The sequence below is a fragment of the Peromyscus eremicus genome, chromosome 1 (assembly GCF_949786415.1).
Source record: "Peromyscus eremicus chromosome 1, PerEre_H2_v1, whole genome shotgun sequence".
NCBI lineage: Eukaryota > Metazoa > Chordata > Mammalia > Rodentia > Cricetidae > Peromyscus > Peromyscus eremicus.
Window position 1 is genome coordinate 26,708,042 of NC_081416.1, and position 12,112 is coordinate 26,720,153.

Genomic DNA, 12,112 nt, shown 5'->3' on the forward strand with positions numbered 1-12,112 from the left:
GTTTTGCCAGTCATGTTCGGTTCTACTCTAGGTCTCTGAGATATCCGTTCTCCAGTTCCTGGGCATTCAGGCAGTGTAAAGTATGGGCTCCTTCTCATGGTGTAGACCTCAAGTTAAACCAAATATTGGCTGGCCACTCCTACAAGTTCTGTGCCACTATTGTCTCAGAACATCTTCCTGGCAGGACAGATTGTAATTGGATGGTTTTGTGGCTGGGTTGGTTTCTAGGTTTCTCTTTCTGAGGCCTGCAGTGTACCTGCTTGTGCCAAAGAGACTAGAACATAGGGGTGAAGGCTCCAAGCCCAAACCAGCTCAACCTCTCTAAGTTCAGTGAATTTTGGTATTGTAGTCAAATGGTTCTTTCAAAAAATTATTTATTTTTATTTTTCAATATTCAAAGTGTTAGGTGTTAATTATGACGTCACTTTCAACCAGAATTTGGTTGAGTTGATTCTCCCCACTTCGCCTCTCGCATCCCCCTTTCCCCTTGGGTCTCACTCCAGTCTCCTCCCCTCTTCGGTGTCACATTTACTGCTCTGCTCGTTTACCTGATTCCTTCACCCTCTCTTGGTGTCTCATTTAACTTTCTGTTACTGTCATGAGACACCATGACCAAGACAACTTTAGGACAAAGAGTTTATTGGAGGCTTACAATTTCAGAGAGTTAGAGTGCATGACCATCATGGCAGAGAACATGGCAGCAGGCAGGTAGGCATGGAGCTGGAGCAGGCAGGTAGGCCTGGGGCTGGAGCATCCATCAGCAAGAGGTAGAGAAAGCCATCTGGGAATGGAGCAGGCTCTTGAAACCTCAAAGCCTACTCCCAGTGACACACTTCCTCATCCTCCAAGGCCATTCCTTCTAATCAAACAGTCCCACCAACTGCAGACCAAGTATTTAAACATATGAGCCTATGGGAGCCATTCTCTTTCAAATCACGGAACCTGATCTCCTTTTCAGCTTTTTATGGTTACACTGTAGACACTAGTCCACTGCTTTCAATCCATTACATATATTTGTGCATTACATGCTATGATCTGCATATAAGAGAGAGCATACAGTTTGACTCATCTATACCACTGCCCAGGAAGCACTCAAATAATCTGCATCCCACCAGAAGGATGCTTTCACATCCATGTTTGTCACTGCTGTGTTTCCTATAGTTGGGGAATGGAGCCAGTCTAGAAGCATATCAAGTTGTAGTTAGGTCAGCTCACTCTCAAATTCACCTGAGGCAGTTTTTAAAATGCAGATTCATGCAACCTACCACAGACCTAATCAGAATCTCCAGGAATGTTGCAGAAGGATTGTAATACTCATGAGTGTGTGAAAATCAGTGGTCAAAGTCAGCCTTGTCTGCATCATGCCTGATGATAGGTTATTTGGTTTTGTCCTTCACATCTGTGATGGGTAATCAGTAGCTCCAGATATAGATTGCTCCACAGTTGGGACATAGTATTATCTTTTGGCACATAGTCTTTCTCTTTTCTATGTATCTGTATCATACAGGCCAAAAAGTGCTAAAACCATGTTTCCAAAATTTCCCTGCAACTAAGAATCTAGGTTTGAAATAAAGTCTACCAACAGGATGTGCTTACCTCAGTTTTAGAAGACTACTTAAGAAGGCAGCCTGGTGCCTGTGGTTCCTGTCACTGTCACTGTCAGCCAGGTGGGGTGGGAGTTTTCAGTGACAGATTCCACTGTTGGTTTTTCAGTGTCATAGATGTTTGTGTGTGTGGACATGGTAATGGCTTATTAACTCACCTTTAGTCTTGGGGTTATTGATTTGGATGTTTGCTCCCCAGATTGGTGGGATTCATAGCCTGCTGCACGGTGATTGGATGGCTATGGTGCTAGGCTAGTATCACAGTGATGGACTTTGGTCTGTACCTTCCTCAGGTTCAGCAGTATTCTGGAGACACCTAAGAAGCCAATCTAGAGCCTTCTCTTTCAATCCTCCCACCAACCCTGTGATTGTAATACTTTATTCCTTCTGCTCGCTCTTTTTTGATCATTCTATTTCATTTAACAAAGAAACTAAGATCTCAGGAAGGAAATAACTTGAGCATAAATGCACAGTTATCTATCTATCTATCTATCTATCTATCTATCTATATATATATATATATATATATATATAGAACATATAATTTGCTGCCAGTAGTGTGGCGGAAACAAAAATCCCAGGCATAGTAATTCCCAGTTGAATTTTTGAAGTGAGCGGGTTTCCAAGGGAGATAGAATTCACTTAAGATTTCCTGAATAACTTATGAATGGGATGTGTGCGTTTGAGTCTGCACAGGCCTGTTGCTAGGCTATTCATATATACAGGAGACTAGGATAAAGTACATTTGGCTTTTATCAAGGCACGTTGCTGTCTAATACTTTGGAAGGTTACCTATTAGTGGATTCAGTCTCCAGTGTATGCATACACGTCCAGACACACACACACACACACACACACACACACACACACACACACACACGTGCATTAACATCTATTGTTTCCTTAATATAAAATGTATGTGTTCATGAAACTATTATGTTAATTAAAAGATTTTTGTTCTGTTTTTAAAAATAATTTTTTTACATATAAAACAATGGGTTTCATTATGATATTTTCATACATGTTATTTTACTATTTCATGAATATTAATATATTATTGTATCTTAATCATACTTGTAACACTCCTACTCCTATTCCCTGCCCTTAATCTCACTGATCTGTTCCTTCCATATGGGTGTGTATGCACACATATATGAAATGAAATACATAACATATATGTTAAAATTTACATTTCCCATATGAGAGAAGTTGTGTGGTATTTTCTTTTTCTTCATCATTCCTCTCTCTCCCTCTAGACCCTCCCTTCCCTCCTCACAGTCCCCTTTTCACTTCCATGTCACACAACCACACATCTTCACATATACTTAGAATTCAGTCTAGGTCTGCCTATGGAGAAAACATGGCTTTTACCTTTGTAAATCTGACAAAATTACTAAGCATGATATTGCCATTTCTACTCATTTTCCTATGAATGTGATAAATTCATTTTCTTTATGGATGGCTAAAATTTCACTGTTTTGTTTATTTTCTTTGAACTACACCTGTTGGTGGGCATCTAGTTCTTGGCTATTGCAAATAATTCAGCAGGAAACATGGGTGCACAAGTATCTCTGTTATTCTCTCTCTGACTTAGGGTATTCCCAGTAGTGACAGAGTTGGATCATACGGGAATTCTATTTTTATGTTTTTGAGGAAGCTCCTAACTGACTCCCATAGTGGCTGTACCAGTTTTCATTCCCACCAGTTTGCAGTGTCTAAGGTTCCTCTGTCTCCACATCCTCACCAGCATTGGTGGTTTGCTTTCTTGATGATAGCTGTTCAGACTAAGATGAAATGGAATTTCAAAGTAGGTTTTACTTTCCATTTTCCTGATGGTCAAAGATTTTGAACATTCTTCAAGTATTTATTCAACATTTGTATTTATTGTTGGAAAACTGTATACTTAATTTGCCTATTTATGTTTGTTCCTTTGTTGAAAACATTTTTCTTTTTTTATTATTAAATTTTTTTTTTACTAATTTTACATACTAGTCATAGATCCCCTCCTTCCCTCCTCCTGCCCCTCCAGCATTCCCCCCCAGCCCACCCTCATTCTCTCCTATAAGAAGATAAGGCTTCCCATGAAAACATTTTTCATAAGTATAATCTAATTAAGATTTTCCCTCCTCCATTCCTCCAAGTTTTTCCCCACCTCCCCTCCCATACAGATCCACACTCTTTCTGTCTCTCATTAGAGCACAGGTAGGCATGTAAGGAATTAAATAAATATGATCAAGAATCTAATAAAAACCCCAAACTGGAAGCCATTTTCTGATATAAATTTTCTTCTTTAAATGTTTTAAGGATTTTATGATGCTAGCCTAGTTAGCATTACCACAAGATATTTTATTTTTTGAGGCTATTGTGAAAGGTGCTGTTTCTTGGATTTCTTTCTCAGTCTACTTCTCATTGATATATAAGAAGGCTATTTTTTGTATTAATTTGTATCTTGCTACTTTGCTGAAAGTGTTTATTAGCTGTAAGAGTTTCCTGGTGAATTCTTAGGATCATATATATATATATATATATATATATATATATATATATATATATCATCTGCAAATAGCTTTGACTTCTTCCTTTCCAATTTGTTCCACCTTGATCTACTCTAGTCCTCTTACTGCTCTAGCTAAGACTTCTTGGGGTACTATATTGAATAAGTATGGAGAGAGTGGACAGCCTTGTCTTATTCCTAATTTTAGTGGAATTGCTTTGAGTTTCTCTCCATATAAATTGATGATAGCTGTGGGCTTGCTGTAAGCAGCCATTATTTAAGTATATCTCTTGTATCCTAATCTCTCCAGAACTTTTATTATGAAGGGGCATTGGATTTTATCAAAGGCCTTTTCTCCATCTAATGAGATGATCATGTGGTTTTGGTCTTCTAGCCTGTTTATATGGTAGGTTACATTTATTGATTTATATACGTTGAGCTATACTCTTGGTGTTGGGTATCTGGTTAGATAATAACAAGCCTAAGGAAATTAGGGTTGGACACCTACCTCATAATCAACAATGTATAAAACCAAGAGCTAGAACTGTAAAATTCTATTAACTGATCAGAAAATAAATAACAACCAACTCATATCTCTGCCCCTGGGAAGATATGTGATATATTGACCTGACCAGTAGGTCACTGGTTAAAAACTACCTAAACCTGGTTCCTAAACCTTATAAAATTACTATTTAGACAAAAGTTTTCTAATAAAGAACACAAGCACACCATTGTCTCTTCTGTAAAAGTCTATAGAAATGGTCCCATCTGTTACCTGAACAAAAACAAAACAAAACAAAGAGCCTCAAACAAGTCCTTTAAGGAGCTCTCCCACAGGCTTTAGACATATACAAAGCCTGCTGAAAAGGTAAATTGAACCACTACAGTGGTCTCTCTGGTCCTTGTACAGTTTCTCTTGTGAGTGTGTTCAGCTTTGCAATGGTCTCATTTACCATGGTCAACTTCTACCCCTTGAAAATGCCCTGCTTCAGTTTGTAATTCATTCTGTCTTTTACATTGCACTTTGTGTGTCTTGTCTAAATTTTTTGATGGATAATGGGAAGCCAGAATGGGGTCCTGGTGATGCTAGGGTGGTTAAGTGTTAACCAATAGGGTCCTCCTTAGATGGTGCCTGGACACAGCCCTCCGAGAGCTATATAGAGGTTTCTTTCCACTGCTTACCTGTCCCATCAGGGAAGTTACCATTTTGCCAAAACCTGCAGCTGGCTTTGGGGCCTCTGATAGCTGAGTCTTTTGTTCTGCATATGCAACTGCAAATCACTTTTCACCAGAGCCAAATGGCTCACCTTTCTCTCTTCCCACCAGGGAGCTACCTGGCTGGAGTTCTCCTATCTGCTTATTTAACAACCCTTGAACTGTGATCATTTTTTTCAAGGCACAATTGACAAGTAAAAATAATCGTCCCCATTACCTCAATAGATTGCATTAAAAAACATTCCTACATCTTTATAATTAAATATGGACACTGGGGACACTTTATTCAGAAAGAATGAGTAGACCTGTAGGTAAGAAGAAACATATACCCTAAGGCAGAGGAAGAGTATGAATTAATGTAAGAAAGAAAACACATAAAGTGTCATCAGAAAACAGGTTCACAAAGAGTATTTATAGGTAATTTGCTTAATCCATTTTTATTGAGTTTTTCTTATGTGCAAGACAAATAATGCAGAAATCGGATTTCTCGTCATTGTCTAGCATGTCTTTAAATGGGAGCCATGAAAAAAACTGGGATGGCTGGGCAAGACTATTTCTAGATGAACTCAGGATAGTCCACACTGATCAGAATGTACTTTCTGAAGTACTCACAGAGTCTTTTTATTTATTCAGTATAGAATCTAGTTTGAGATCGCCAACAAAATATCAGTAGATGGTTTGCTGTATATTTTCCCTTTGCAAAAATCAGGCAACTGTTTGATCTCTGTCTTTTGTGAGTTTTAAATCTTCTGTGATTATTAAAGTTTCCTTGGTTTGAATCAATAATCTAATTTGCAAGCTTTCTCATTGCCTTAAGTTGTAGTTAAATAATTATCAAAACACATATTTATTGAGGATGCTGTGCTCCGGTAGGCTCTGAGGTGTCAATGGTGAACAGTAAATAATGCTTGTGCTCAAAGATTTGACCCTCTTACTGAATAGTAATTAATTACAATAAATCATGTTACAAGCTAGCACATGGTATTGTAGATGCCTGTGGCAGATGGAAACCCTCCCAGAAGTGGTGGCAGTGTCATTGTGTAGGCCAGCCTCCAGGAGGTGTGACCAAGAGGTTTGGAACATCCTTCTCAATTATTTTAGACTTCAAAGTCCTCATTACAGCCCAATTCTGCCTTTTTGCTCAGGCTGTGATGTTTCAAAGAAGCCAAGTAATTGCTAAGTTTTACTGTTTCTCACCATCTGATTCTGCCCTGTCTTAGTAGTCTATGAAATGTTCATCACTTTGCTCCGATGCAGATTAACTCTTTTCCATCCTTCCTCTGTTGTTGCTTTAAGTAATTGTTTTGATTCCTCCTTCCTGAATCAATTCCTTCTCCCCATTCTCTTCTTGTGAAATACTTGAATTATTGCCTTTTCCCCTTATTTCTGTACTTTTTAATCTCATGTACACAAACTAGAAAAAATAAAAACCGTTGATTATTGCAAAAAGTTAGTATGGAAAGCAATTGAAAACACAAATTAAGAAAAAGAATATTGAAAACACATGTCTTCTCATCACATGCTTTTGTATATGTCTTTATGTACATTTACACACATAGAATCAAGTGGATTCTTTAGTGCATGTGTGGTGCTAGCATTCAAACTCAGAGATTGCACACTAAACATGTGGTCTACTATTGAGCTAGACTACCAGTCCAAGTGTCCTCTCTTGTTACCTGTGATTCTCACTGACCTTATGTCATGGTTGTCTATAAGCTTGATTTGAATGATCCAATTAGTCGTTCATGGTTGGAAATTGAAAATAGCCTTCAGAAGAGTAGCCTTGCAACCAAATCTTTGAATATAGTTATAAAATATTATGAAAAGTCTAGAAATACTAGTTATTGAAAAGCACATTTCAATAGCTGATATGGCTCTTTAGAAGTGGTTCCTCCAAGCAGTTGTCAATCAGTAAGCGCTAGAGGCGGGAAATCCAGTATTCTTTAGGGATGAAGGGCTTGAGAGGCTAACCTGTGCTCCAGTAGCTGGTCCTAAACCTATGCACATTAAGTCTAAGTGGACTTTGTGGGTTTTAAAAAACAAAGCACATGAAGTTGTGAGGAAGCAGTGAGTGGATGGGGGTAGAGGGAGACTTGTAGAACAGATAATACAGGGTAGCTTTGATTAAAACATATTATAGGTACGTATGAAAGTCTTAAACAATAAAAAGGAGGACTAATTACTCCTTCATTGAATGTATGTAGGAAGGCCAGAGGTCGAAATGGGGTGTTTTCATTAATAACTCACTTTCTACTTTATTTTTTAAGACAGTTTCTTTCTCTTACTGAACCCAGAACTTACTGATTTTACAAGACTAGCTGGCTAGCAAGCTCCAGAGATCTTTGTATCTCTGTTCACCAGAGCTGTGATTCCAGGCATGTGCCTCCATGGCCAACAATTATATCTTTTTAACCTGGGTGCTGGTGATCTGAATCTGCTACTTATGCATAAGTATCCTTATCATAAGGATTTCAGAGGACTGAGTGTGATAATCCTTAATAGCTAACTTAGAAAGACTATGATAATTAATTAATATATGTACTTAGGAATATAAAGTAATTTTATTCCAAAAGAGTACCTTTCAGAAGCATAGTGAACCTGTCTCCTTTCTACTTCCCCTGTTATCATGTACTAAGCAGACAGGCCTGGTGGGGGAGGCCCAGATGAAAGTTTGTTGTCATGGTCACCACTGATGAATTTCTGTTTCCGAGGACCTCACAAAAGGATGCTGGCAGACTGAGACGATGCTTTAAAATACTCTTCTGAACCATGCTCAAGTGGAAGGCAACACATGCTAGAGCATTTGGGCAGCATGAATTGGCCTTGATGGGGAAGGAAAAAAAGGACACAAAGTTTGCTGGGAAAGGAAGAGGGTAGGTCTTGGAAGAGGTGAGGTGGCAGGTTGAATATGATCACAACATATTGTATGAAATTCTCAAAGAGATAATCAAAATTTTAAAATGACTTTCATAAGTGTTTTTGAGATTAAAGATGCCTTTGGCTCTAAGATGTATATGTGAATTGCCTTTAATTTTTTAATCATCTTGCTCACGGTTTTCTTCTCTTCCTCACTACTCGCCCCACCCCCATCAAGCTTTCTGAAGCTAAACTGTGTGGGGTTTTGTTGTTGTTGTTACTGCTTTGGAAATTGAACTGAAGACAGTGGGATTTATACAGATGCCATTAAAAGTGCACCTGCCAGGGTCTAGTTTGAAGGGATGTGATGTGCAGCCTCTCTGTGGAAATGGCCCTGATGCTGTCTATGCTGTTAGGGTAGGGTGAGACTCTGTGTCACAGGGACCTGTACTCAAGTCTAGATTTGCCATTTATTAAAATGGCAAACTATTTAATCTCCATGTGCCCACCCCTTTCCTGCAATAATGTGAGACATGTGGATAATAGCAGTTCCCTCGTTATATTGCTGGAAGATGAAAATAAATGACAACAAAGGTCTGTCTCTAATTCGTTCTTCCTGTTCTGACAGAATGACTCAGAAGACAGAAGCATAGATGGATATTGGAAGATAAATGTGTTTTAACCTCAGGACTTTTTTTTTCCTGGAAATTTTTCTTGTCATTTAAGATCAGCCTGCAAAGCGCTGGATTTTTCCCTTTACACTGTCATGTCAGCTGTAAAATGTTCAAAGTTATCTCCAGTGATATGGATTTGCCAGTCATTATAAATGCTGAGAAAAGCAGTATCACTGAGACAATGATTTTGAGATTTTCAAAGAACCAAATTGCCATGAAAGGTGTAGTGAGCGATACAAAGCTGCTGCAGCCGCTGCCAGGTGCATTCCTTTCATGCTACCCAGGCTGATTGAAATATTGATTCTGACTGGTGGATGGGTTTGAATTTCAGGTCTAGATAAAATTACAGAGAGATAGTAATTAAGCAGTGGAAATTGAGTGTCCAGAAGAGCTAATCTCAATATAGGCATTACAGAGATATAATGTGGAATGATTTGTTACTACTGGTTTTGGGGAGGGTATGGGTACAAGTGTGGACTTGGATTTATGCAGGGTGTTTCTAAACAGAGTAGGAGTCTGGCTTGCAGGGCCAGCATGGCTGCTTAACTTAGCCAGTCTGCTCAGTATTCAGCCTCACCGAAGATAGTTTAACTGTCTGCACTACATTTCCTTTGCTTGTAAAATAAGGTTGTTGATAAAAATCTGGCCTCTGAAGGGTTTGGGAAATATGAAAGACTCAATGCATGTGAAGTAGTTAGCACATAGAATGGTTCAAACTGTCATTATTATGAAGGGGTAAGCCTAGGCCAATGCCAGAGACTTGGCTTCTAACTCCACCCTCAACAGGCTGGCATTTGGATGCTTATGTAATATGTTTTTCCTTCTGAGCCACATTTCCTTGATAGAAAAAAGCGAGGATCAAGATAGCATGGAAAATAACTCCCAGTTTCAGGTGTGACCATGCAATGCAAGGCATGCTTTTATGTTTTTTTTTTAAATGCAGAATTATCTAGAAAAATGTAAATTTAGTCCTGTTAGAAATAAGCTTATCCCTGTGTCTTGTTTGTTTCTTCTTGTCCTTATGTATGAATATGTCTGTGTGCCTGTATGTGCAAGTGTATATGTATATGTGTTCATTTGTATGTGTGTGTGTGTGTGACATATGTTTCTGACTCATTTCCATCTTATTTTTTGAATCAGGGTCTCTCACTGAGCCTGCATCAGAGTCTCTCACTGAGCCTGCATCAGGGTCTCTCACTGAGCCTGCATCAGGGTCTCTCACTGAGCCTGCATCAGAGTCTCTCACTGAGCCTGCATCAGAGTCTCTCACTGAGCCTGTGTCAGGGTCTCTCACTGAGCCTGCATCAGGGTCTCTCACTGAGCCTGTATCAGGGTCTCTCACTGAGCCTGCATCAGAGTCTCTCACTGAGCCTGTATCAGAGTCTCTCACTGAGCCTGCATCAGAGTCTCTCATTGAGCCTGCATCAGGGTCTCTCACTGAGCCTGCATCAGAGTCTCTCACTGAGCCTGTATCAGGGTCTCTCACTGAGCCTGCAGCCTGCAGTTAGGCTGGCTGAGCTACAAGGCCTAGAGATCTACCTGTTTTCCATGTCAAGGATTCCAATTCGTGCCAGCTGACCTAGCATTTACATGAGTGCTAGAGATGGAAGTTAGATCGCCATGCTTCTTTACGAGCTTTTATTGACCGAGCCATCTCCCCAACTTTCTAATTTTTAATGATTGCTCTTAGAAATATAGTTCTTTGAACCTTGTAAAATGTGAATGATAGAAAAAGAAAATAATGAACAAACACAAAACATTGTGCTAACTGAGCAACAGATTCTCATTAAATATTTAAGTGTTTAAACTAAAAAAAAGTAGAGCCTTTGATTAAGAGAATGTGCTGATCGTGTTTAACATGATGTTAATGAATCAGACTGTGGCCCTGTGGTCTGTTCTGACAGAAGGGGACCCAAAGGCACAATTATGAGAGAAAGTGTGTGTGTGTGTGTGTGTGTGTGTGTGTGTGTGTGTGTGTGTGTGTGTACAGTTATGTCTGTTTGTCTCTGTGTTTACAAAAAATTTCTCCTTAGGATCACTTTTTTCTGTTTCATATGAAGATGATAAACTTAATGATATTGTTTTGTGTGTGCATGACCAGCTTTGTCAATTCCAAATCACAAAAGCTTAATGCTTGTTATATGGCTTGTGGATTAATATAAAGAAAATTAGTACAAACCTATACTCTTTTTTCTTCATAGAGAAACTTACAGAATGTATTCTTACCTTATATAATGTGACATTTATTTCCCCGTGCTTGCTTTGGCAGCACATATACTAAAATTGGAACAATACAGAGAAGATTAGTATGATCACAGTGCAAGGATGACATGCAAATTTGTGAAGTGTTCCATAATTTTTTCAAGTGGGGAGAGAAGAGAGGGATGAAGGTGAGAATATGGGGAGAGATAGCTGAAATTAAAGGCCTTTTAAGGTGTAGTATGGAAACCTAATACAGTAGGAACTCCCTAAAATATATACATATATGAAGGCAATCTAACCAAAATCACCAAATGATTGAGGAGACAGAGCCCTAACAAGCCATCTCTTGTCACCAAATTAAGCTTCCAATACCAGGATTGGGTTATATCTAATTGAGTTGTTGGCCAAAGGGCTCCCATGGGAATTCCCAAACAACCTAGCTGTTGTTAAGACTATGGGCTGCTCTCAGCAAACTGACCACAAGGTTATATTGCTGAAGACAATACCTACGCAACTCATTTAACATGGGAAAGTCAAACAGGTGCTTACATAAAGCCTTTACTTACCTCTATGTTCCATGTCTTTGGTACAGGAAGGTATTTTGCATGCCCCCAAAAGAGCAATGTAAACACTAACCCAGCCACAAACTCTTTGATCTAGAATGGTATTCTACCTGCAAGATATGTTAGTGTAATAGTGACATAAAACCCGTGGGAGCAACCAGCCAATGTATGATTTGGCTTAAGGCCCATTTCACAAGATGGAACCCATAACTGACCCTGCTTGGGTGATCAAAAACCCGAGACTAGATAGCCCAGGAACATAGAGTAAAACCAAATACTATTGTTCTAAATAAAGTAACAATAAAATGACTCCTAATGACATTCTACTATACTCAGAGATCAATACCTTGCTCAGATGCAGATGAATTTCTAAATGGTCTTATTAAATAAAAAACACGGAGCCAGAAATTTGGGTTAAAGCCTTAGAGATCAGGAAAATAGGGAAAGCCACCAGCCAACCTTACCTCACCAACTCTGCAGTTTCTAAATGGTGCAACTTCCTGT

General features: G+C 39.0%; 1 non-coding gene across 1 annotated transcript; it reads left to right on the forward strand.

Moving 5' to 3' along the window:
* The first annotated feature begins 11,096 nt into the window (after positions 1 to 11,096).
* Positions 11,097 to 11,203, forward strand: LOC131902846 (U6 spliceosomal RNA). The gene has a single exon (XR_009377131.1). It is a non-coding gene; the product is annotated as a U6 spliceosomal RNA (small nuclear RNA).
* Positions 11,204 to 12,112: the final 909 nt, after the last annotated feature.